At 54.0% G+C, this 23776-nt stretch overlaps 1 protein-coding gene and 1 long non-coding RNA gene across 3 annotated transcripts in view; one reads left to right on the top strand and one right to left on the bottom strand.

The window, feature by feature from the left end:
• Positions 1-14331: 14331 nt before the first annotated feature.
• Positions 14332-23776, bottom strand: part of LOC117803463 — a 22531-nt gene continuing 13086 nt past the window's right edge. The window contains exons 2-3 of the long non-coding RNA XR_004627362.1: positions 19877-19987; positions 14332-15068 (exon numbers count right to left, since the gene is read on the bottom strand). This is a non-coding gene — a long non-coding RNA (uncharacterized LOC117803463). The remainder of the gene's footprint in view (positions 15069-19876; positions 19988-23776) is intronic.
• Positions 17033-23776, top strand: part of SLC26A9 (solute carrier family 26 member 9) — a 36340-nt gene continuing 29596 nt past the window's right edge. For both annotated transcript variants that reach the window (XM_034667134.1, XM_034667135.1), the window contains exons 1-2: positions 17033-17142; positions 20672-20749. The gene's annotated coding sequence lies outside the window, so the exon portion shown is untranslated. The remainder of the gene's footprint in view (positions 17143-20671; positions 20750-23776) is intronic.

Raw genomic sequence — 23776 nt, 5'->3', positions numbered from 1 at the left:
CTGGATAGGACATTGATGTACCCTTACTCAGAGATGATGGGGCAGGTTTGGAGGAGGGAGGAGCTGAAAACAGACTCATGCTAATAGAGTCTCTTTATGCTAATGATATGCAAATACAGCTGATTTTTCTTTTCTTGGCCCCTTGGAGCCAAGAAATCACTTGTCTATGTGCAGTGGACCGAAAAGAGGCCCAGAGAGAGAGCTAGAGAGAGGCAAAGGGAAGAAAGAGAGGCCGAGAGCCCTGGCGGACTCCCCACCCCCAGACCCAACTGACCCCCCGGGCAAAGGACAGTCGACAAGGCAGTCCAGGCCGCCTGGAGGGAGCTGCAGATTCCCGGCACCGACCTCCCGAGCAGAGCTGAGCTGGGATGGGTGGGGGTGGGGAAGTGTCGCCTGTGTCCTGAGCTTTCAGGACAGGTGCTATCCCCCCGCCCCCGCCCTCGGTGGGGAGTGCCTCTGTGCCTGTCACCACCTCCCTCCACCCGTGTAGAGCTCTTCCCCCTCTGCGCTATTATCTCTTATAGTTGCTCATAAATGACCACACCCCCCAGCGGCCCGCCCAGCACTTGAACCCCTTCTGGCCGAGGTGGCCTGCCTGAGGATTAGCTCCTCTTTGGAGAGCCCACAATAGCCCTCCACATCTTTTGTGCCTCTGTTTGCTGCAAATATTAAAGCTCTCTCCTGAAACCCATTACAGGCAGTGGGGACAAAGGCTTTCCACGGGTCTCCAGGACAGAGCCAGCGCCAGGATGTTCCTGGCTACTGTGCCTGCCACCTCACCTGCCGCTTCTTCTCCAGTTACCCCCGGAGGGAAATAATCCACATTCACACCAGACATCTCTAGGCCAAGGCAGTGGGCAGGCGGATGCAATGGTGCCCACACCCCGCTTGCCCAGCAGAGAGGAAGTGGGGGGCTGGGCACTCGGGGGTGGGGGGGGACAGCACAGTTGTGAGATGGAAGGAGCTGGGGTGAGGGAGCTTCAGGTGGAGCTGAGGACACAACAACAGGGGCACCAAGGGCTCCTTTGCCATCAGGCCTTCCCAAATGCTGCTACCCCTGCCTGGAACATTCCTCCCTTTCACTTACCAGTCTAATCTTCCGAGGCTAGTTTTCTTCATCCCTCTGGTATCAGCTTAGACTTTGCCTCATCACCTCATCCAGGAAGCCATCTTTGCTTCTCAAATTTAGGTGTCCCTCCTCAGTATTCAAACCTGGTAATATAACTGCTGCTCGGAGTACACTTCCCTGTCCCTCTGACAGCCCGGACTCTGAGCAACCCAGAGGCAATTCCCCATGGCACCCACATATAGCACAACTCTTGGAGTGTGGCAGATAAATACGGTTGAATAAATGAATGGTTGAGTGAATTCAGCAGGTGTGGGCCATGCTTGGGCCTTGAGTCCTCAGAACTCTGACCAAAGTGATGTTGAGTCACGAAGGGACCTGGGGAGAGGAAGGGCCAAGACTCTCTCACAGTCTTCTCTGGAGACTCCTGTCTAGTGAATATTACCGGGCTGAGAGTCTACCAACCATAGGAGCTTGGGCAAGTTTCTGATTCCCCCCACCCCCACCTCACATACACACCCTGACCTTCAGTCCCCTCTTCTGGCAAACGGGAAGAATAACATTGGGAAGATGGAGAGAATGCTCTGGAAACGGCCAAGAAGTTAATGCATGATCTGTTAGGTGGGGAGATATAAAGGACCATGGCTCGGGGCAAGAGGGCCACCTCAGGAGAGGAAACGGGGTTCTTTAGGCAGGACGTGGAGCTTCCAGCAGGTACCCAGCTGCCACCTGTCACAGGAGCTGGGTGGAGACATGGGGGTCCTGCTTCCAGGTCTGAAGGCCAAGTCTGCCCAGGAGGCAACCCTTGGGCCTGAAAGCAGCTGACCCATTTCTTCCTGCCCTTTCACCCTCTTGGTTACCGGAAGCAAAAAAGCCTGGGCAGATAAGGGCAGAATCCAACCTCCCAGAGCCCAAGTGACTCATTCCTCTCTGCCTCGACTTCCTCTCCTGTAAAACAGAAGTAATGGCAGTGCTACCTCCCAGGGCTGCAAGGAGCTTAAGGGAGATGATTCAAAGGTTTAGCAGCATTGCCAGCACCTAAGAAGTGCTCGAGGACAAGCCGCTGTTCCAGTCTGTCCCAGTACTCAACCTCGCCTCCGTGTGGGGAAGCACACAGATCATCCTCCCATTTTACAGAAGGAGAAACCCTAGAAGGAGGTTCCGGAACTTACCGCGGAAGCACACAGATCATCCTCCCATTTTACAGAAGGAGAACCCCTAGAAGGAGGTTCTGGAACTTACCGCCGGTTACCAATGACTCAGGAAGGGGAGTTGGACAGACCTAGGGTGCCCCAGTTTCTACTCCCATTTCCTTGTGGTTTGGGACTTGAATCATTCTCTCATTACTTCATACGTACAAGTCCGGCCACCCCAGGAGCAGGGACAGAGGTTTCTCCTGTGTCCCTCTTAACCCTTCGGCAGTGCTGGGTTGTAGAAACCCTCAGAAACTAAACAGCGGGGAGGCTGACAGACAGATGGCAAGGCAGAAGTCGTTGCCTGATCACTCGAGGCTCCCAGAGAAACCTGAACTGAATGAACTGAGGCCGCCCGCACCCAACAGGGGTGCCCGGGTGGCCCAGGTATCCAGCAGCGGGGAGCAGCACCCCGGTGACTCTGGCAGCCACGAGGGAGCGGGGAGCTCAGGGAAGCTCCCCGGCAGGCCTGGCTGGGGGTACTGGCTCGGAGGCAGGGGCTTCCCCAGGGGACAGTCAGTGGCCGGGGCAGCCTGGGCTGCTCAGCTTGCCCATAGGCTTCATAGTCACACGGAAGGAGTTTCCTCTGGAAATGGCGCCCCAGGCTTGAAAGCTGGCAGCCAGTCCAGCTCTCTCGATGTTTCTCTGCAGGATCATAAAGGCAGAGACGGGGCGGGGGGGGGGGGACACAGGTATCTCCCCAGGGAGGAGAATGAGGCCACAGAAGGGCCTTTCAGCCTTCCGAGCACCACGTCCCATGCCCACCCAGGATCTCCGCACATCCTCCCCTTCTCCCCCCTCCTGCTTTGGGGATCCAAACTGTGCCAGTCTCTCTAGGCAAAAACCACACCTTTGTGAGCCACAGCCACCCAGGTGTCTGCCCTGGGCGGACACAAGGACAAAGGCTTTCCAGGCAGAAGGGACTCTCCACCTGAACTTCAGCTCAGGAGGGCGGGAACCGTGGCCTTGTGGGTGGTTCTCTTCCCTGCACTGAGCAAGTGGCTGGCCCAGCATAGACGTTAAACCATATCTGAGGAAAACAACTGAATGAACTGTCCTCAAAAAACACCAGGATAGAAGCTCCCAGAGCCTTCGTCCTGGACCCATGTCAGCACCTCACAGGTCCCTTCCTGCCGGCTCACCTCGGTCCTTTCTTGTTTAATCTCTGATTGTTAGGTCAAGAGTCTGATAAATAAGCCTCTCTGAGTTCTTGGATGGCGATAAGGCGCCCCCTCAGCCTTTGCTGGAATAAGTAATCCTAAAAATATCTTTCATCACTTCCTTGGCTCTCCTCTTGGCCCATCTCCAAGCCCTTCCTCACATTTCCTCCTTGGACCCGAACCTGAGCATTCCTGGCTGGCTCTGCCAAAGAGAGCTCTCCTGTGAAGAAGCCTGGGGTGGGGGTGGGGTGAGGTGGGGGTGGGACTGGGAGGTGAGAGCAATTTTCCACTTCAAGGGCCTCCAGCCAGGGGACTGCCTTCCTGCCTGGGTTTCTGAAACTCTGCTCATTCAACCCGTCTTATCTCACTGCCACCAACCCAGACTCCTTCCTGGCATCCAGGCAGATTAGTCCCTCCGTCAGAGTATGGTGTGATGACCTCATGCTCTCACGCCGGGGCTCCTAGCTCCTGACCTTCAGGTCCTCAGAACTCTCCCAAAGAGCCTATCAGAATGCAGATTCCCAAGCTACAGCCTCAAACATTCTGATCCCAAGGTGCTGGGGTCAGGCCCAACCAGCTTGATCTTAACCAGCCCTCCCCAGGTGCTGCCAGTCCAGAACACTGCCCCTGGACCACCTCTCCTGGGAGACCAGAGGGCGGTCTGAGGGGTGGACGGCTCCTGCAAAGGAGCAGAGAGCTGGTCTTGCTGCCCACGACAGGCAGGAGGCAGATGGACAGGTGGGGCAGGACACCAGCCGGATCTGGGATCTAGCCACCGTGGGAAAGTGAAACCCTCTCCCACCATCCCCCAACTCAGGGCCCAGGGTAACAAGAAGCAGAGAAGGAGAGGCAGACAAGGCCTAGAGAGGAGAAGAAATGACACAGCCTGGCCGGGCAGCTTCCCTAGTGACAAAGGTTTCACTGGGTCTCAGGGCAGCAAACAGGCACAGACTGGCTGCCCCGTTGACAGGGACATCTGATTCCTAGACCAGGGGGCAAGAGCAGGGCGATGGTCCACCTCCACCCGGGTGGAGTGAATCCCAGTCTCTGCCTCGGTCTTTCAGGAGTTATTCCAGCAGCCCAGCCCAAGGCTCTTGAGCCCCCCAGCCTGAAGACGAGCAGAAAACACTTCCCCATTGCCCCCCACCCCATCAGGTCCGGGGACCCCTCCACAGTCCTGCCCTCCGACCCCCAGATTCAGCCAGGCCCTGTGCAAACGTGCTGCCCCCCAACCGCACATGGGGAGCCCCAGGGAGTCCCAGACAGCAAGGTGCTCAGGAATTGGAGCAGGAGGCCTGGCCCAAGAATCCTGGCTCTGTCTGTCACTAACAAGCAGTGTGAGCTAGGGCAGGGTCCTGGCATCTCTGAATGCTGGTTTCTTCTTCTATAAATGGGGCCCAGAGTGCCCTTGATGATCAAACCATGAGATAAACTGTCCAGAGGAGCCTAGTTTGAAGCACTCACTTTGAATGTTCTCCACGTTCCTACCAGAGGCCTGCCCGGGGAACCAACGAAAGGAGATGTCTATTCAGCCTCTCTGGTGCTCAGGAAGGTGACTTCCAAATAAAGATGACCTCGCCAGTGCTTCTTCTGGGGGTATCTGGCACTCTCTGGAAAAGGAGTGCTTGATCCATCAAATGCGTGCGTGCTCTGTTGCCTAGACATTGGCTGCTCAGCCTCAGCTGGCCTGGCCTTGACCCTGGCCTTCAGACACCCTTCCTCTGTAAGCCCAAATCCTAAGCCACTCCGAAGCCTGCAGACTCCAGCCCACACTGAGTTCTTCCATCACTCCCCGGACCAGGTCACCTGTCAGTCAGCCTTCTCCCTCCGCAGAGGCTCCACCCTCCCCAAGAGCAGACTCTGGGATTTGCCTATTTAATCCCAACCTCAAATGATCAGGTTCCAAAGAATTCAAATGTCACGAAAGACACACAACCATCCCCAAGCCCGTCCCTCTCTGGGGACGTGGAAGCTGGCAGAGGATTCTGCAGCATCAGGTGAGGTCACGGTGACCCAGCACAGAAATTCAGGCCGGGGGCAGGGGAGGGAGCTTTCTAGTTGGGGGCCTGCCAGTGGTAGTGTTCACTGCTCCTATTCAGCAGTGAAACAGAGCCCCCCACCGCCCTGGCCCCCAGCCGTGCTGGCCACTCACAGCCAAATGGTAGTACGAGGAACTGGGACATTTTGCAATACTTTTTACTTTCCAGAGCATGCTGAATGTTCGAGGTGGAAGGCTTAGAGACCACGTCCCCCTCCCACCTCCACTTTACAGATGAGGAAACAGGAAGCGACCTGCCCAAAGTCACCTTGGAGGGAGGGGCAGAGCTAGAGTCCAGATTTCCTGGCACCCTGCTCTTCCTCTGAACCCCCCTGGGAGGGGGCAGGATAAGGGGCTGGGGAATTTACAAAGCGCTCAGCAATCATCTTTAATTTAGTCTTCTCGAACCAGTGAGGCCCCTGTTCTTAGCAGCATTTTAATTTTATTCTTGTGGAAGGGGGCTCAGTGGGGTTGGGGCACCTGCCTAAAGTGGCATAGCTGCCGGATCTGGAGCTCTGCTCCTGGGAAGCCAATTATGAAAGTTCTATCAGAGACCTGAGCTCTTTGTGCCTATCTGGGCTTGAGGGAAAAGGGCCCTTTGCCTCCTGGGTGGGAGTAGGAGAGCTGTCGTGGTGCGAGATGGGAGGAAACCTCACTTCATAAACTCTCAACCTCACAACACCCTGATGGGACTGTTCCCCAGATTATGAGACCACTGTAAGCTAGTGGCAGCTCTTGAGACCACACAACATGGAGATCTTCTGTTCTTGGCTGATTCCGTCCCTTGGCAGCCCTCCACCTTCATATAAAAGTCCCATGGTGGGGACAGCTGCCGTGGCCCAGAACTTACTCATTCACTCACTCATTCAGCAGACACGTATGGAATGCCGATCATGTGTCAGGCAGTGTGCTAGACCCTGACGATGCCAGAGTGAATAGGACAGCCCAGCAGAGCCAGAGGGGCTGGGGTCCACCCTGGCCCTCATCTCTTGACCACTAACCTATATATTCTAATTGGAGAGACTAACACATCAACAAGGAATTGATTGTTCATCGTGCTAGGTGCCGTGATAAGGCTGTGCAGCGGCTGGAGGAGCCCAGGGAGGGGCTGGGGGATGACAAAAGGAAAAAGTGGGCTGAGTTCAGAAGAATGTATAGATGTGAGTGCAGCAAAAGAGAAGCAAGGGCATTCCAAGAAGCAAGCGTAGACAGCATGAGTAAAGGTGTGGAGAAACATGTAGCTCGGCATGAATAAACTGCACCTGCTTAGAGAAAGATCTGGAAGGGTGTGTGCTCAGCTGCTAAGGCTGGTTATCTCAGGAAAATTAGATTATGGAAGCTTTTGCTTTCCTATTTGCACATTACTATTTTGTGTGAAACTTTTGCAATGAGCAAGAATTACTTTCATAAGCAGAAAAAAATAATACGCAAGGAAAGAGTGTTCTGCGTAGGATGGAACTTTAAGAAGCATAGTGTTTGTGGAACATGAAATTGGAGAGGGAAATGCAGGGAGCTGTCAAAAGTCCCCAGGGCCTGGAGAAGCAGCGGGTCTGACTCCCGCCCCCAGGCAGTGGCTGGAGAGCTCATTAACTGGGTGAGTCCTTTCCCGGTTTGCCCGGGGCAGCCCAGGGGGAATGTCCATCAACTGGAGCTGATCTATTCCAGGGAGTAAGCAGATCTTTGGGGCTCTGGTGCCCCCCAGCTAAAGCTCCCACTTTCTGTTAGGCTGGGACCAGGCTGGGGTGAAGCCGAGAGGTGGTTTCACGGGCAGCAGGAAGGGGTTCCAGGCTCCTAATCAGGGTGTTTCTCTTGGCCCCTGTCTCTGCTCCACCACCTCACTCCCCAGCCTGAACCTGGGCTAGACCAGTCAAGGACAAAATGCCTGAAGCTCTCTGAAGGTCATTCACAAAAAAATAGATATAGATATTTGATCTTTTTGATCTTTCAAAGGAGTTTTCTACAGATATCACTTTTTTTTTTAACACCCTCAAGTATTAGGAGCTTCCTCTATGTGTCCTTTGCCAGAGAAGGAGGAAGCAGCTTGCAAACTATAATTCAGATAAGTCAAACATGCACACATTTATGGTGGGGACAGTAGGAAGTGGTTGCAATTTGAGGGGCACCAATAATGTCCCCCATCCAGAAAGACTTCTTCACTGCTGTTTGAAATTTTATTTTAGGGCTAGGCACTTTTCACCCTCTTCCTACAGATTTTTTTTTTTCCTTTTTCTTTTCCCCTACTACAAATGCCCTGGAAAGGAAAGGCTAGGAGGCGTTAGATCCCCATAACTTAACTCAAGTTTATTGGTGCCTATGTTCCTCTGTGGGGATCACAGACCAAGATGGTATTATCAGTTCCACTGCTTAAAGAACTCAGAGGGGGGCTGGGGGCACCTGGGAACAGGGGGTAGCAGGGAGGCGTCCAATCCAATACGCACCCACCCCTCCAACAACCAACTCCTGATAAAAAGGACCAACTCAGATTCCCCTTCAGGTCCAGCAGGATGGACTTAGAGTGATTTTCTAGGTCCGTTGGACTCTACATACCCATTTCCCATTTCCCACCAATGCCTAAAATGCCTTTGCGGAAGTTTGTGCCTCTCAGCCTAGGACGTGCTGCGGGAGGGGCGAGACGGAGAACTCGAGCTACAGGAAACCTTGATACAATCCTCAAGCCTGCTTTGACTCTGAGATCCAGATCCGGAGGGTTTGGGGGCTGGGGTGCTCTCATATTATGGATAAACCTGAACGTAGTCTGCAGTGGGATGGCTCACTCACTTTTGAGGAAATACACAATTCTTCAGTGACTCTTTTGAAACTGTTCCCATCTGGTCTACTCACTTCCCGAATTTTTGTTATTTGGGGTTTTCTGGCAGCTGCCTTTGGGTCTTCCAGAAACATCCCATTCCACCTCTCCTCCCTGTTTCGGCCCGCACAGAAGTACTTTTATATCACCAAAGTTTTAAGCCTTCAGTGCTCGATCTCTGGGTTGATTCAAATAATGACTAAAAACCTATGGTAGCTTTTTCAAGCTATTAGCACTGCTGAGTTAGGCCTTCGGGCCCCAGTGGGGACACGGTCAGGGCTCCCGTCCTTAGGGAGCCTCCGGTGAAGTCAGAGAGGCACAGGGTTGGGAAGCCTATCGGGGCCCCACTGGGAGATAAACACGGGAACAAGTCAATACCCAGTGGAGGCCACGACTCCGTGGAAGGCGGTCCAGTTACAGTGTAACCGGCTATCAGTTATGGCGTGTAAATGACTGGTTATCAGATCCTTCTGGGTTGGGGGAGGGGGTGGGGGAGGGTGTGAAAAAGGCGGTGCTCTGGCCTCAAAGTGGGAAGAAGATATGAACCGGGGGCCAGGGGAGGGCAGTTCGCAGCAGAGAGAAGGGGGTGCTCAGAAACCTCACGCAGCCCGCAGATCTCGGGGGCTCAGCCCTGTCCAGCTGGTCAAGGACACACAGAATGGGCGTGCTGAGCTGTTGATCATGCCCTTGTAAACACAGCTTCCTGGCATCGAATGAAGATTAGATTTGAGGACATGGTTTTGGGTGGTTTAAAAAAAAAAGTTCTGACTTTATATAAAGAAGACTCTTTCCGAGAGAATGTGGAGTCATTTTGCTGAGGGGGAGAACCCTTCCCAAGCGTACTTACTGTATGATGTCAACCATACGAATGGAGTTATAGAACAGGCAAAATGAATCCAGGGTAGAAAAATATCAGGGCAGTTGTTGGGTGGGGGTAGGGTGGGGGTTATGGAGACGGGGCATGAGGGAACTTTCTGGAACCATCACCAGTTCTGTAACTTGATAGGGGTTTGAACTGCACGGGTGTAGGCGTTTGTCAGAACTCATACGCGGTACACTGAGATCCATGCATCGTCATGTATAATACTTAAATAACTGTGAAGAACAGTAAACTCTTTTAATGCTAGGATACTGGAGATTGGCTACATGGGTACTAACGTCTGCACCTTACTTTACAATGCATCCGGGGGTGCCTGGGTGGCTCAGTCGGTTAAGCGTCTGCCTTCATGTCAGGTCATGATCCCAGGGTCCTGGGATCGAGCCCCCTGTAGGACTCCCTGCTCTGCGGGGAGCCTGCTTCTCCCTCTCCCTCTCCCCACTCATTCTCGATCTCTCAAATAAATAAATAAAATCTTTTAAAATTAATTAATTAATTAATTAAAATGCACCCAAAAATACAAGGGATTGATGGACGGATAGAGGGATAGAGAGCTGGACAGACAGGGATAAAGCTCGTTTCACGAAATGTTAATGGTGGAATCTAGATGGTTGGTCTGTGGTGCTCAGGGTCCTAGATATTGACAATTTTCAGAATAGAACGTGGATATATATATATATATATATTTTTAAGATTTTATTTATTTATTCGACAGAGATAGAGACAGCCAGCAAGAGAGGGAACACAAGCAGGGGGAGTGGGAGAGGAAGAAGCAGGCTCATAGCAGAGGAGCCTGATGTGGGGCTCGATCCCATAACGCCGGGATCATGCCCTGAGCCAAAGGCAGACGCTTAACCGCTGTGCCACCCAGGCATCCCTAGAACATGGATATAAAGAGAATCCTGTCATCAAGGAATCATCCTACTTCCTTAGGACCTTCTGTGCCCCTCTCCCAGGGACTTGGTTCATTCCCTTTGGTCGATTCTGGCTGCGCGGAGAGGCAAGTCACCCTTCTTAGCACTCGTCACCAGGTTCCCCTCTTGCTCCGTCGCCAGAGTTCACGCACCTGGGCAGACCCGATGCCCTGAGGACCACTTCAGATGTCACTGGCCCGCTGGACATAGGGAAATGCTGCATCCCACAGACTCCTTACCATCTCCCTCTTCTAAGGACCAAGGAATCCTGTTTCTTGGATAAGTGGTTGGCCAGCAGACAAGTAGCCCCTTGCTGCTGAATTCCAAGCCCAGAATCCCGCTTTCTCTCCTATTCCCAGGCACAGAAAAAAGTAAGGGGTATATTTCCTCTGCATCTCTTACTTCATTCTTCTATTGCCCTTCTTTCTGCCTGGGCTTGAAGAGGCTCACTACCAGGGACTGCACACCTGATTTATGCAGCTGCCTCTGGGCAAGCCCAGTTTAAGGGTCTTCCCACTCCCGCCCTATCCCCATGCTAAGACGTAAGGAAGCAGGATAAGCATTTCTTTCACATTTATAAAAATTATCATAGTTTTTTCAGAAGAATTCACATTGTTCAGTCTCTGATCTAATATTCTCACCCCAGAAAGTTCTCCTTTGTGTCTAACTTAAATCCTACATGTTGCTCTTCTATAGAAGCCAAAGGGTTATGAGGCCTAGGGTCTGTGGCTCTCGGCATGTGGATGTTCTTATGTCGGGTGCACAGGGCTGTGTTTGTATAATTGGTGGGGCAGCAAAATCAGGGGCACTGAGGTTAAACCAACCTTTCTTCCACACTGGCCCTTTATCCTGCACTCCACCCAAGCACCAGGTATGGCCACGAGCTCAAGGTGAAAGAGCAAATCGCCCTCCCCCTCCCCCAAGTCTCCCTAGGCTGAGGACTTTTCTCAAATGACACTTCCCAAGAGCAGCCTAGTATGGTCTGCCCCAGGTGGGTCCATCTGGGGGCAGCAGCGCCAGGATGCCTCTTCCTCCTCACACCCCAGCTTCCCTGGAGAAGACTGGGCCCACAGACCAATTCGCCTTGCAGTCCTAGAGTAAGGGCAGGAATCAGATGGGGACAGAGTGCGTGGGAAGAACAACAAACCCTCTGCTTGGTCCGGGAATGACAGGGATGTCCTTCCCATTTGCAGAAGAAAAAACTAAGGCCTGGGCTGGTTAAGTGAATCCTCAAAGTCTACACAATACCTTCTTTTCAACATCACCTTCAGTGCCCAACACTTCCTGAGCATAAGTCAAAACGCATGGTTGTTCAGCTGGCTGGGTATTGAAGGGAGAACACAAGGCTAGAAATCAGGAATCTTGAGGTCTGGTGCGAGCCTGGGCATTTCCCAGCGGTGAGTGGGAAACAGCCTCGGTCTCCACAAATGTTAAATCGGAATGAGTAGCCCAGGCCACATCACAGGACATGGCCCCAATTAGATAACCCATGTGAAAACACCCTATATATACACTGTAAGTGTTCTGCAAATGCAAAGAGTCATTAACGCATTATTTTTGCTTAACCTCCATGAGTAGCACAACTTTATACATCACCTGCTTGCTATTCCCAGGGAGACTGTCAAGGACAGCCTAGACGCCATCACCCCACAGGGTGCTTTCCTGACCTAAAGACCCCTACCCCTTTCCCTGTCTTCTCAAGCAGCAGGGCTGAGCCCTCACCCAGGGAAGCTAACCTTCACTGGGACATCCATCACGAAAATTCTGCTGTCAGAGGTGCACAGAGCTGGGCGTCCCAGCTGACCCGAAACTGGGATCCAGCGTCTGGGTGTGTCTGACAAGTCAGTGAATCGGAGGCCCTCCAGACCTCTCTATGAAGAGAGAAGGAATCCCTGTAGTCAAGTCTTTGGAACAGAGACGGAGAACCCAGGAAATGTGTCTCTATCACCCCTTTGCTAGGCCAAGTCTTGGGAATCGGTCCAGCCCTTGGAGTGTTGTGTGCAGAACTAGAAGCAGAGGCTGGAGGGGCTGTGCTCTTATCACACTCAGGCCCATGTGTGTGTTGAAGTGTAAATTCCCACACACTGCAGAGAACCCCAATACCATGGATTGCAGAATATAGGACCTTTTCTCTCACACAACAGGCTCAAGATGAATTGTCCGGCCTGGTGGAGCCCTCAGCTTTCTGAGGTCATTCGTGGACTCAGGGTCCTTTCCACCTGTTGCTTTCCCGTTTGCCAGGCCATTGTCATCATGCATGATGGAAGCTGGGTCACTAGGGTGGCAAGAGGAGGGAAGCGCATGGTCGAGGCATGCCCAACCCTGTAAGGCCAGACCTGGAAGTGGTTCACCTCATTCTACGTTCCACTGGTGATGGCTCGGTCACAAGGCCACACCTCATTGTAAGGAGAGCTGGGAAATGGAGTCCAGCTTGCCTCCACGTGCCTCACGGCATACTGTCCCTAAAGGTAGGTAGCTAGCAGTCTACCATAGCACCCCTGGGGCTGGGCCAACACAGTGTGACAGAGACTGGGAGAAGAAGCCGCCACCCACACTTCTGTGTGACATGCAGTGAGGATGCCTGTTACAGTGCACACTGAGACTCCGGGCCCTCAAGGATTGGAGCCCCAGGAGCAGCCATGCAGAATTCTCAAAGAGGGGCCCTCTCTCCCTGGCTGGTGGACAATAGACAGTAAGAATGAATTTGGAGCAGAAAAACCTACCCAGGGACCCCCGGAGCCTCCCAAGCCCAGCCATGGGAAACTGCAGCCAGGAGGGGGTTCAGGCTCTGAGTTGGAGGGAGACGGCACAAGCCGGCAAATGCGGGTAAGTCACAAGAACAAGAGCTTACCAGCTGCTGGGGTGTGGGCGCCACGGCAGCCCTCTTGGGAACCCTTGGACCTCCACAGCGCATGGCTGAAACCGCAATAAATGATGCTTCTAACTGCTGGGGGGCAGGACCCAGGATGGGTGCATTCGGTCAGTGGTAAGCGCCTGTGTTCGTATGCAGGGTACATTTTGGTCCAAGAAGGACACCGCAGAAGCAAAATGCCCAAATCTTATGTTCCAGGAAGGTAGCATTTGTAAACCATTAGAGACAAATCCCTCACAGCACATGGTCCAGTGCCTAGCTTCAGTCATGACCTGAGAGTACTGCCGAGTGTGGGTACAATCAGAGCAAACAGGACGGGCTTCATGGAGGGGGTGTGGTTTGAGCTGAAGCACTTGGACAAGTGAGAAGGGAAGGGAGAATATTTCAAGCTGGCTGGGGAGAGGGCAAAAGAGAAAGGACAGTGTTGGTGGGGTGGGGACTCTGGAAAGTGCCGGTGCCTTCCACGCATTACCTTGCTTCATCTGTCCAGTGTCGCTCTGATGTAGGTGCTGTTATTATCCACAGAGCTCATCCCTGGGGAGCCTCAGCCAATCCCGCACCGTCACTCCGGTTGACGGGCCGCCCTGAGCCTCCTGGCCGGGGCCAGCAGCAGCGTCAGAACTTCCCAGGCAAAGTGGCCGCAGCCCTTGGCCAAGGGCCCTGATGGTCACACCACAGGCCGATGAGGCCCTGCTGCTTCTGAACTCCCTGCTCAGTGGAGCAGTCTGGGTCCTGCCCACAAGCCTGGCGCCCTGCCTGCCCCTTGAAGATGTCTTCAGCGGGAATCACAGCCAACGAATGTACCAGCAGGACGAGACAAGCTAAATGCTCAAGAGGCTCCCGGGGAACAATGCCGCTCTGTGAGTAGCCCAGGCTGGAGCCCAGCCCTGGAGGGCTGACAGGAACTAGCCCCAGCCAACCGAGGCGTCCCCAGGACTCCCCAGAACCTACTCATGCTGTGGCCTGTTCCCTGCACTCTGGGGGGAGGGGGGGCTAGGAAACGCACTTCTTGTGCCCTGGACCCCGGAGCCGCCCAGCCCTGTCATACCCACCTCTGCCTGCTGTGCTGGAAATCCCAGAAAAGTGGCCCCAGGTGAAGTCCCAGCAGGCCGTCCCCTAACTCCCTCCTGCACCCTCATCCTGGGACCCTCATCCTGGGACCGCGTGCTCAGGGAATTCCATGCACGGCCCACAGGTCCCTGACTCCCAGGGGGACAATGGGACTCAGGCCGGTCAGGCAGAGCAGCCTACCCTGCGTATGTCCCAGGCCACAGCCCCGGCTCGGGCTCGGTCCCAGTCCCCATCCAGAGGGGACAAGCCCCTTCTCTAGGGCTGAAAACCTACCCCTGACCACGCTCCCACCTCTGTCTGAGCCCTTTATGAGTAGCCAGGCAGAGGCGTTTGCTGGAAGGAGGGAGAGAAAGGAATGAGGTGCTAAGTGCCTGACCTTGGAAGGTGAAAAAAACAACAAAAAACCAGCAATAGGAGGTTTATTTGGGGGAGGGGCACTGATAAATTCCTGGCCTTGTTCCCCCAGACAGCCACTGGGAAAAAACTCATGGCGGACACACTCCCCCCATCACCCCCCCTTGAACTGAGGGTAGTTCCACCTGCCAGACTGTTCTTACAGAGTTGCCCATGCCTACTGTGAGGCTGACCTAGAGAGGTTAGTTTATTCCTCAGGCAGGAGGGCTCCAGGACCCACAGGGTGAGTGGGCTTACCCCAGCTGCCTCAGGCCCAGGCAAGTCTGGGGGGGGGGAGGAAGGAGCCTGCCCTGAGTCCCACTCCCTCTCAGAAAAGCATCCTGCCCCCAGACCACAGGTGCTCACACTCACATTCCGCCCTCTCCCCTCGGCACCGCCCAGAGGCAAAAAGGGGGCAGGGGGGGACTGGGGCTCCAAAGCCTGGGACCGGAGACGCTGTGATGGTTTTGCTCTACTACAGCAGCTTGGGAGAAGAACCTTCCCGAATCCATTCTGCCAACTGGCTGCCTCCTGAGAGGCTGAGGGCAAGACCGCGAGTGGAGCTCAAGACTCCTGCTTCCCTAGTTTCCCAGGACAAGGGTGCAAGGGACACTTACGTGCAGGGTGAAGAAGGGGGTCCGCTGGCCTGGGTGCGGCTGAAGCCGTGGGGTATCAGAGCTGATGGAGAGAAACAACAGCCGTACGGTGCGCAGTCATCTGGGGGGTGTCTGCGTGCGCCCCAAGGAAAGGACCTTGCCTTACGAAAGCACTTCATTTTTGCCTGGTGACCCCTTTTACAGGTGAGCAAACCGAGCCTCAGAGAGGTTCATACGTGGCCCAAGGTCACATGACTAGAAAACCCAGAGTCAGGATTTCACCATGAAGTCTTTGTTCTTCCCATTCTATCTCGATGTCTCCCAAGGGCATGCAACACAGTCCCTCATAAGGAGCTGTGAAGGAGATGACACCTAGCAAGACCTTAAACACCCCCGCTTCTGCCAGCAGTGGGGTTCAGAAAGCACCGCCATGGCTCTCGGAGAGGAGAGGTCTGAGTGCTCCGGGTAATCTGGGCGGAAGAGCAGGGAGCACTGGGCTGGGTGGCAGGTGATGCGGACCTTACATTCTTACTCTTTCCTGGAGAACGTGAACTAGGAAAGGCGACATCGTTTTCTTATGACTTTCCCAAGGTCACAAAGCAACACCTTCGAACCCAATTCTCTTGCCCAACATAGACCCTGGAGACAGGACGAGGCCCTGGAACCCACACTTAGCAATCCCATACTTCTCCAGCTACCTCAGTTCCCCCTGAATTGGGGGTCTCTGCCCTCTACACCCCACCCTTAGAGGCAGCCCCTACATTCAGATTAATATGTGCCTGGCTTAAGGCCTCAAAGCAGAATTACAGCCAGGAGGCCGTCAGTCAACATTAATAGCCTGGAACTCACCCCCTCCCCACCTCCAGCCTTATTCTCGGCATGCCCAGGGCGGCGGGAACTGCCTCCAATGCCCTCACCCAGTCCGCCAGTTTCTGGTTCTGGGCAGAATCTTTTCCCCTGTCTGGAAGTTGCAGGACTGGCCCACCTGGGAACCGCATCTCCGGGCTCTCCAGCCCCCGCATGCAGACCTGCTTCCCCCAAGCCCCTCCCTTAACATCTGCTTCTCCCAAAGCCCAACCTTAACAAAATCGATAGGCGCTCAGCAAGCAGGGCAGTCCCTCCTCACGCGCCCACCTCAGAGGAACAGCATGTCTCTGGGTAACAACTGAGCGACACTGAGAATGGGGACTGGGAGGGGTCCCCAAGTAATACCCTCTTCCCTCTGTAGGCAGAGAACCTGGTTTGTGCTTCAGGGCCAGGCTGGAGTCCTGGGGCGAGCACCGACCTCAGCTCTGCCCCTGCCTCTCTAGGTGACCTTGGGCAGGTCCCTCCTGTCTCTGGGGCCTCAAGCTTCTCATCTGTGCCACAGGGAGATGACTCCGATGAACCCTAAGGCCCATTCCTCTTCTCCCCATTCTCTGGATCTGTGACAGTCCCTTTCCTCTGACCTCGGATGCCTAGGGGCCTTGGCCAACTCCAGTCAGACTCTCTCCAGAGAGCCCTTACCTTCCACCCTTCAGAGCCCCCAGCGAGGTTCCTGCTAACATACTATCCCAGCTGCCATCGGATGAACTCTGAGAAGCCCTCTGCCTGCTCCCTTTGGACTCTCGAATTCCCAAGGACTGGCTCGCATGGGTCTTGTGTCCCCACCATAGAGCACAGTACTAGGCACACGGCAGGAGCTCAAGTTCCGTGAGCTGAAAGACCAATCACAGGTCGGCATCACCCTACTCACCCCACCTCCCATCTCCCAACCAGCCTGAGATGCTCACAGCTGCGGGACTGAGCCCCTGGCTTCCCTGGGGAGAGAGGTGAGAATTAGCTGTTCCTTGGGTTTTTCCACAGCCCACCCAGTTCCCATGCACTCATGAAACTGGCCGCCATGGGGCCAAGTCAGACCTTGCCACTGCAGGGCAGGGTGGTCAAGATTTTTCTGTCCCCAGCCTTGAGGTATTTGCTTAAGTCACTGCCCAAAACATGATCCTGCCCACACCTTTGGCACACGTCCCACACAGAGCACACGTGCAAGAGGCCGGCAGATGAAGATAAGTCCAGAGGCCCACAGCCGGACAGCGGTGGCAGAATTAGCCCCCTTCTTGGGGGTTCAGCTTCAGTTCGCTCATCTGAAAACTTAACCGGACCAGCTCAAAAGTGAGGTGTGTTGGGAGGGTAATTTGTGAGTACTTTGGCTGTATCTGCATAACTCAGTAAATCTTCAAAACCTGTTTGGTATGAGTGAGTGAGTGAGTGTGTGCGTGCATGTGTACGTGTGTGTGTGTGTGTGTGTGTGTGTGTGTGTGTGTGTGTGTTGAGAGGTGTTGAACAATAGTGTTGGAGGAGGATGACCGAGCTCTGGGTCAGAGGGAAACACAGGGATGGGCTTACAGCAGAGAACATTGAATGGGCTCTGAAGTCAGCAGGTTTGGGGACAAGCTGGAAACCCCTTCTACAAATAGTGCTTCCAGAGGCAGCCTCTATCTTACCTCGTCATGGAAGAAGCCATCCTGGGGTTTAGAGCTCAAGTCTCCAGGCTCCAGCACTGGCATGCCCTCTGCGGCCCCCCACCTCCCCCACCAGGGGAAGTCTGCCCTGATTTCTTGCCCCCCTCCCCTCAAGGGCTGAGCCTGGTGCCTCTGCTCTGCTCTCCCACAGCACTCCACGTTCTAGATGATGCTGTTCTCCTCGTCTCCCTGTCCTCCCCACCAGAGCAAGACCTTTTCACGGGAGGGACTGTGCCTTATTTATCTCAGTATTCCCAGAACAGGATCTGGGCACTCAATCGATAAGGGGTTTTAAGTGAATGAATGAATGAATGAAAGAATGAGTGAACGAACACAGCTTTCGATCCTGGATGTGAGGGTAAAGCAGCTTGCTAGCAAAGGACAATCTATCCTGCTCCAGAGAGAGTGGAGGGTGGGCGCTTATCTGCTTTCACTGTGAAAACAAAGATTTAACAAACCTCAAGACCGAGCTGCTTTGGGAGCAAAACAGCAGGTGTGTTTTTGCTCCTCTCTCTGTTTCTGAGTCTGTCTCTTTTTCTCTGTGCTTCTACTGCTGCCATCTGCCTGTCTCTCCGTGTCTTTGTTTTCTCCCCACCAGCCCTAACTCTGTCCCACAGTTTAACTCCACCCGAGATACCCCTAAACATGCCCTTTTGAGCCATTAGGGCTTCTCCCCCTCCTGTCCTCTGGTCACCTGACTTCTGGTCTGGCTTCCTCCTTCCTGGGTCTCCTGCTCATGACCAGTCCCCAGATTCTGAGACCTCTGTCCAGCTCCCTTGGTGACTCTGTAGAAACCTCTGCATTCATCTATCCTTCCTGTTCTAATTAGACAAGACCTAGCTACCCCGAATTTTGCCAAAACAGCAGGAGAAGGGCTGGAGAGGAAAGCCAACAAGTTCTCAGCCCCAGACCCTGTTCCAGTGGCCCCAGCCATCTTTATCCAGGTTACTTTTGGAGCTATACCTAAAAGGGAAACAAAGTGTCTAAAAGGTGGGGTCTTGTATAAGGTCTCAAGCTTCATAGGTTCAAACATAAAAGTGATAATAGTGGCCAAAGCATAAGATTTGAAACTATAATATCCAGGTTTGATTCCTTCTCTTCCTTCCAGATCTTTGTGACCTAATGACAAGTTATTTCACTTGACTCAACCTCAGATTCCTCACCCGAAAAATGAGAGCAACATGCCTACATGACATAATTGTTATGAGAATTAAACCAGATCACCTGTGTGAAAGTCAAATGTTACAATGGAAAGTCAATCAGACTCAGGGGAGGCTGACTCACATTAACAAAACTCACACTAGACCAACTGATAGACCAGAATGTCCATGGGTCGTTTAAAAGAAACAAATACACCTGCAGGCAGCCCCAGATGCTCCAGCCAGTTGGGCGATGCACTCTCTGTTCTGAAAGAACCAAATTAAAACCAGAAGTCGCTCTGCCAGGCATGGTATCCCAGGAAGGGGACTCAGTTGTGTGATCTTGATAGCCATCGTCACCCTGGCTATAGGGAGAGCCTGATGCCTCATCTGCTTTCTAGGAATTGTCTGCCCAAAATTTAGAACAAGTCAAACTACCCATGCCACTGGATAATGCTGGAGATGCATGGATGAAGCCTTGGCCTCTGGCTCTGCTGTGCTTAAAGACTCCATCAGACAATCCTTCCCTTATTCCATCAATCTATTCTGACTTCCTACTAAGTGCAGGTATGGGCCTAGGTGGTAGGGATACCAAAGTGAACAAAACAGACACGGCCACGCCCTTCTTATAGAGTTCCAAGTCTTTGGAGAAACACTGGTAATTGAAGGCATAATTACTGTCCGTTGTGATCAGGGTATTGTCACCATGGTGAAGCAAAGGGAATTACGGGAACCCAGCAGCTAAGCCAGTGTGGGAGTCTGGGGAAGGGCTTCTCGAGGAAGTGTCCATGCACGCATCATCTTTCCTTCAGCAGATGGTAGGGTGGCTTGCATTGTAGCTCTCTGCAGTCCTGTTCAGGCCTCTGGCTACACCCTGACAACTCTCAGTGACCTCTGGGGTTTCTCGAGTCCCCACAGGCAATGCATCTATAAACTCTCCCCTGGGTTGGGCTCACAGACAATTCATTCTTTCATTCATTCAACAAATATTTATTGAGCCCTATTATATGAAACTAGCTCATTTTGCCTTCCCAGGGGGATTTTCACCTTGACTTCCAGGGAGGCCTTCCCAAAGCATTCTGTACTGGTTTCAGCCCACCTCAGAGTCTTTGTTTTCTTCCAGAGAGATGGGAGGGCAATTCAGGACCAGAGCTGCCCCCAGGTGTCCCAAAGAAAGGAGCTCTTGCCCTCAGGTGGGGACTGGCCTTCCCAGGAGATACGTCAAGAAATTCCCCAACCCTCCTATTTACCTTCTCTGAGGCTCTCCCACAGTGCTCAGTGGGCCTGGGATGGGCAGGCAGCTCTAGTCCAGAAGGCAGGCAGCAGCCTGAGCAGAGCCATGACCAAGCAGACATTCATTCCTGCAAGTGACAAAGGCCTATAATTTACAGACTTGCCAGCCCCCCAGTCACCTTACCTATAACTGTGGTAGATCCCGTTTCTTGAACCCCTTTACCTGATCCTAAACCTCGGTGTCCCCCCTGCATCCCAGCTGGCACATTAGGAGAGCGAGGCATACTTTCCCCTGTGGCACTGGTGGACAGACCAAGGCGCAGAGCTGATGAGTGGCTTAGGGCTGGGGACAGAACTGGGAACCAGGTCTCCACTGCAGCCCGGAATGTCCCGAGAGCCCTCAGGGCCTCCCAGCCATGGCTCGTCCCCTCACTCAGGGGTGCTCAGAGGTCTACTGTCCCCCAACACATGCCCAGCTCTCCATTCTTCAAAGCAAGCAGCCCAGGACCCCACCCTTCAGGTGGCCTCAATGAGTTCCATTGTCCAAGAGCCTTCTTGGCTTGACCCCAGTCCTGCGAGCAGCAGGACAGCAAGCTCGGAGAGGGGTCTGCCTTGTCCCCTCCTCAGCCTCGGCCCGGCCGCCTTGGGGGAGCCTGTGGGGCAGGGGCCCCGCTGAATGTGACCTATTGTCTTCGGGGTGGATTTAGGAAGTGCCAAGCTCCCATCAAACAGCTCTGCTCCTCAGGTAAAACAAAAAAAGGGCTGTTCATTTAGGAACTTTTTCCCCTTATCTCCTTTTCCTATCTCCTCAGGCTTAGCTATGGTGTAGTGTTCAAAACCACTTCCCCTCGGAGCCAATCAGAAGCCGGGGCTCACCCCGTGGCCCTGAGGTGAAGTTATTTATAAACGCCTCCCTGGATTTATTTGAGCAGAGCCCTTTCGCACACCTCGGAACACCTTTCGGCTGCCTGCTCCCCAGACACACCTGCAACCCTGCCCAGCGGGCTCCGCTCTCCCACCGGTAAGCCCCACCCGCACCCCCACCAGGGGTCATCCTTTGAAGAGGGGGGGCAGCAGGGACAGACGGGGGGGGGGGGAAAGGAGCCCACCGGTCCTGGGGGTCTGGGCTGTTTGTCAACCTGAGCCCCAGGGGGAAAGCCGCTGTGGCCCCTGAGTCTGAGAGCAGCCCCCAGCCTCCACCTCTGAGGAGCCCCCTGGGTCCTCACTTCCAGGGAAGGACTTCAGCTACAGGGCAGGAGGCCAAACGGGGCTGTGGGATGGGGGCTCTCGTGGAGGAGGTCTGCCAGACCCCAAAACAGAGTGAGGGGAAACAAGGGCTGCTTTCCTTCGCAAAGAACAAAAATATTGGATCGTCCTCGGGCCACCAGCCTTTGAAGCTGCTGGCCGCAACTCTTCCTTCTTTTCAAGTCTTGGAAGCAAAAAGCTCGTAATGCTTGGCTCACCAGCCTGCTCTGTGTGGCTGTCTCCCCCTCCTTTTGCCCCCCCCCCCAAGATGTTCTCTTATTCATTCACCTCTCCACCAGCTCAGGGCACCCGTATGGGCGGCATGGAATCCCATTTGTCCCCATTAATCCTGAGAGATTGGTGGCGGCGGAAGGAAGAGAGCTGGAGGATTAGGAGAGGGTGGCAAGGGCACAGCTCCATCATTCCGGGGGAACTGGACTCATCCTGAGGCTGTGAGGGGTCCCAAGTCACCCTCAGACAGTGCCCCCACTCCTCAAAATCAGCCAGTGAGGTCCCCAGCCTAGGTCAAGCAAATCTCTTCTCTTTCTAGCATAAACTCCCCACTTACACTTGGCCCCACTGGATCTGAGGCACCAGGAGGAAGACCCACTTTCAGAGTGTGCCCCTCGGAGTGGGAGCGCACCCCGAGTAGGGCGGACTGAGGGAGGGCTATGCCCCTGGATGGCTTCACTCACACAGACAACCCCGGCCCAGAGCCTCACAATCCTCCCCACTGTCTCCTCACAGCCAGAGCCCCACAGTCCCGGGGCGCAGAACCTGGCAAAGCCCTCCAGGGCAGCGTGCGCGTGAACACGCATGCCTCCTCCATCACCGTGATAGCCTCTTCCGGGCCCTTCCCGGGCCTGGATGACTGTTCTAGGTGCTCATCTGTATAAATCCCTGGGGGCAGAGATGGACTCTTTTTTATCTCTTGACGTCCAGAGTCTTGGCACATCATTGGCGTTTAGAGAGTATGTGTTGAACTGAACCAAACAACCCGAGTCTGAGGCCAGCGAGCTCTTTGAGGGAAGGAGGGACCAGTTCAGTGCTGGCTAAGCTCTGGATTCCTTGAACAGACCAGCAGGGTCCTTTCCTGGTCTCCTTGTCCACTTGCCCGCTTCCACTAAGACTAACCCTACTCTCCTTGCAGACTTCCAGAAGTCTATTTTAAGTGTCCCGTGACCGGTCAGGTCTCCCTGCTAGAAAGTGCTTTTCAAAGTCTGACCTCAATCCCTTTTACTGGAGCTTGTTTCCTCAGCCCAGCACCCATCCTGGTCCCCAGCAGGCAGAGCAGAGAAGGAGGGGAGAGTGGGCGTAGAGATAAGGAGTGGGATTTGGGGGTGGTAGCAGTGAACCTCTCCCCAGCAAGGGTACCAGTCCCTAGAACCGCTGGCGAGCACGAAGGCAACTCAGGGACATCTCATCTTCCCCTTCACGTGACTGATGAGGAAATTATGCAGGGGTGAAAAGGGGATGAGAAATTTGTCCAAGAAACATGGGGGCAATAGGTATAAAAAGATACTGATAAAATGCCTTGGACACCTACAGCCCCTATACCCTCACTCCGCCTGCCAGGGACACGGTCTCCAGCTGAGACGCCAACCCTCCTACCTCATCCCCAGCTCCCCCCAACCCCCCCACCCACTAGCCCCTCAGAGATGGCTCTTTCCCTGTGGCTCCCACCCTGGATGAGGCGGGAAGCAACAAGCAGCTAAAGCAAAAGGGAAACCTCAAAGTGACCTTTCCTTTCCCCAGAACACAGCGACCGCCCAGGTTAGGACAAGTGATAAGAACGCCAGGGTGAGCTGGCCATGCCGGGGCTGCTCCCGTGCCTGGCACAGGTGCCCATCAAAGAACCCCCCCCACCCCCCCCCNCCCACCCCACCCCCCCCACACAGAGCAAGGCTGAGGAGGAAGTCAGCCCGGGCCACAATGACAGGATCACCTCCAGACCTGACCAAAACCCCACAGATGGCTGTCTGCCTCCCTGCTTCCAAGATGTTCCACCCTCATCTAAAGAGATGTTCCACCTTTCTTCTCACCAGTTCTGGGAAATTTTAGAGGGACAAAGGCAAGAAGATGGGAGGGGTAGACTGGGCGGGATAGGAAAAGAAAGGCCAAGAAAGGCAGGGTGACCTGCCCAAGGTTGCAGAGAAAGGAAGAGAATCCTCTAGAGTAATCGAAGCAATAAGAATAATAACAGGGTCCGAATTTGTTGCACGCTCACCAGGCATCCTTCCAAGCCTTTCCATGCATTAACTCGGGCACTGTGCCCAAGCCCATCTCTGCCCACAGTTTTCTACTGATGTAGACAGACCTAGTCAGACATATGCCTGGGAAGAGATACCTGTGGGCTTTCTTTTGTATGAATTCACTGCGCGGGGGAATTAAGATCCTGATGAGGGGCCCCCAAAGAAGCCCAGGAGGAAGTCTACTCAGCCCATACCCCCCCAGAGTCTATTTCCCCTTTGTTCCTCACCAGCTCCTCAGCTCCACAAAACCCCTGAATCCCCCTTGCCCCAGATGTGACCCCATTTCCCTGCCAAGCCTTGGAAATTGTCCACACACCCACCTCTCCTACCCTCTGCACGCGCTTTCCTTCTGGCTCTCTACTTCCCTTAAGCCCCACAGCGCCCCCCCCCCAACCAGATCTCTTCAGTAAATTGGGACCC

The sequence above is a fragment of the Ailuropoda melanoleuca genome, chromosome 8, assembly GCF_002007445.2.
Source record: "Ailuropoda melanoleuca isolate Jingjing chromosome 8, ASM200744v2, whole genome shotgun sequence".
NCBI lineage: Eukaryota > Metazoa > Chordata > Mammalia > Carnivora > Ursidae > Ailuropoda > Ailuropoda melanoleuca.
The sequence above is the reverse complement of the archived record's forward strand: the minus strand, read 5'-3'. Positions and strand labels throughout refer to the sequence as shown.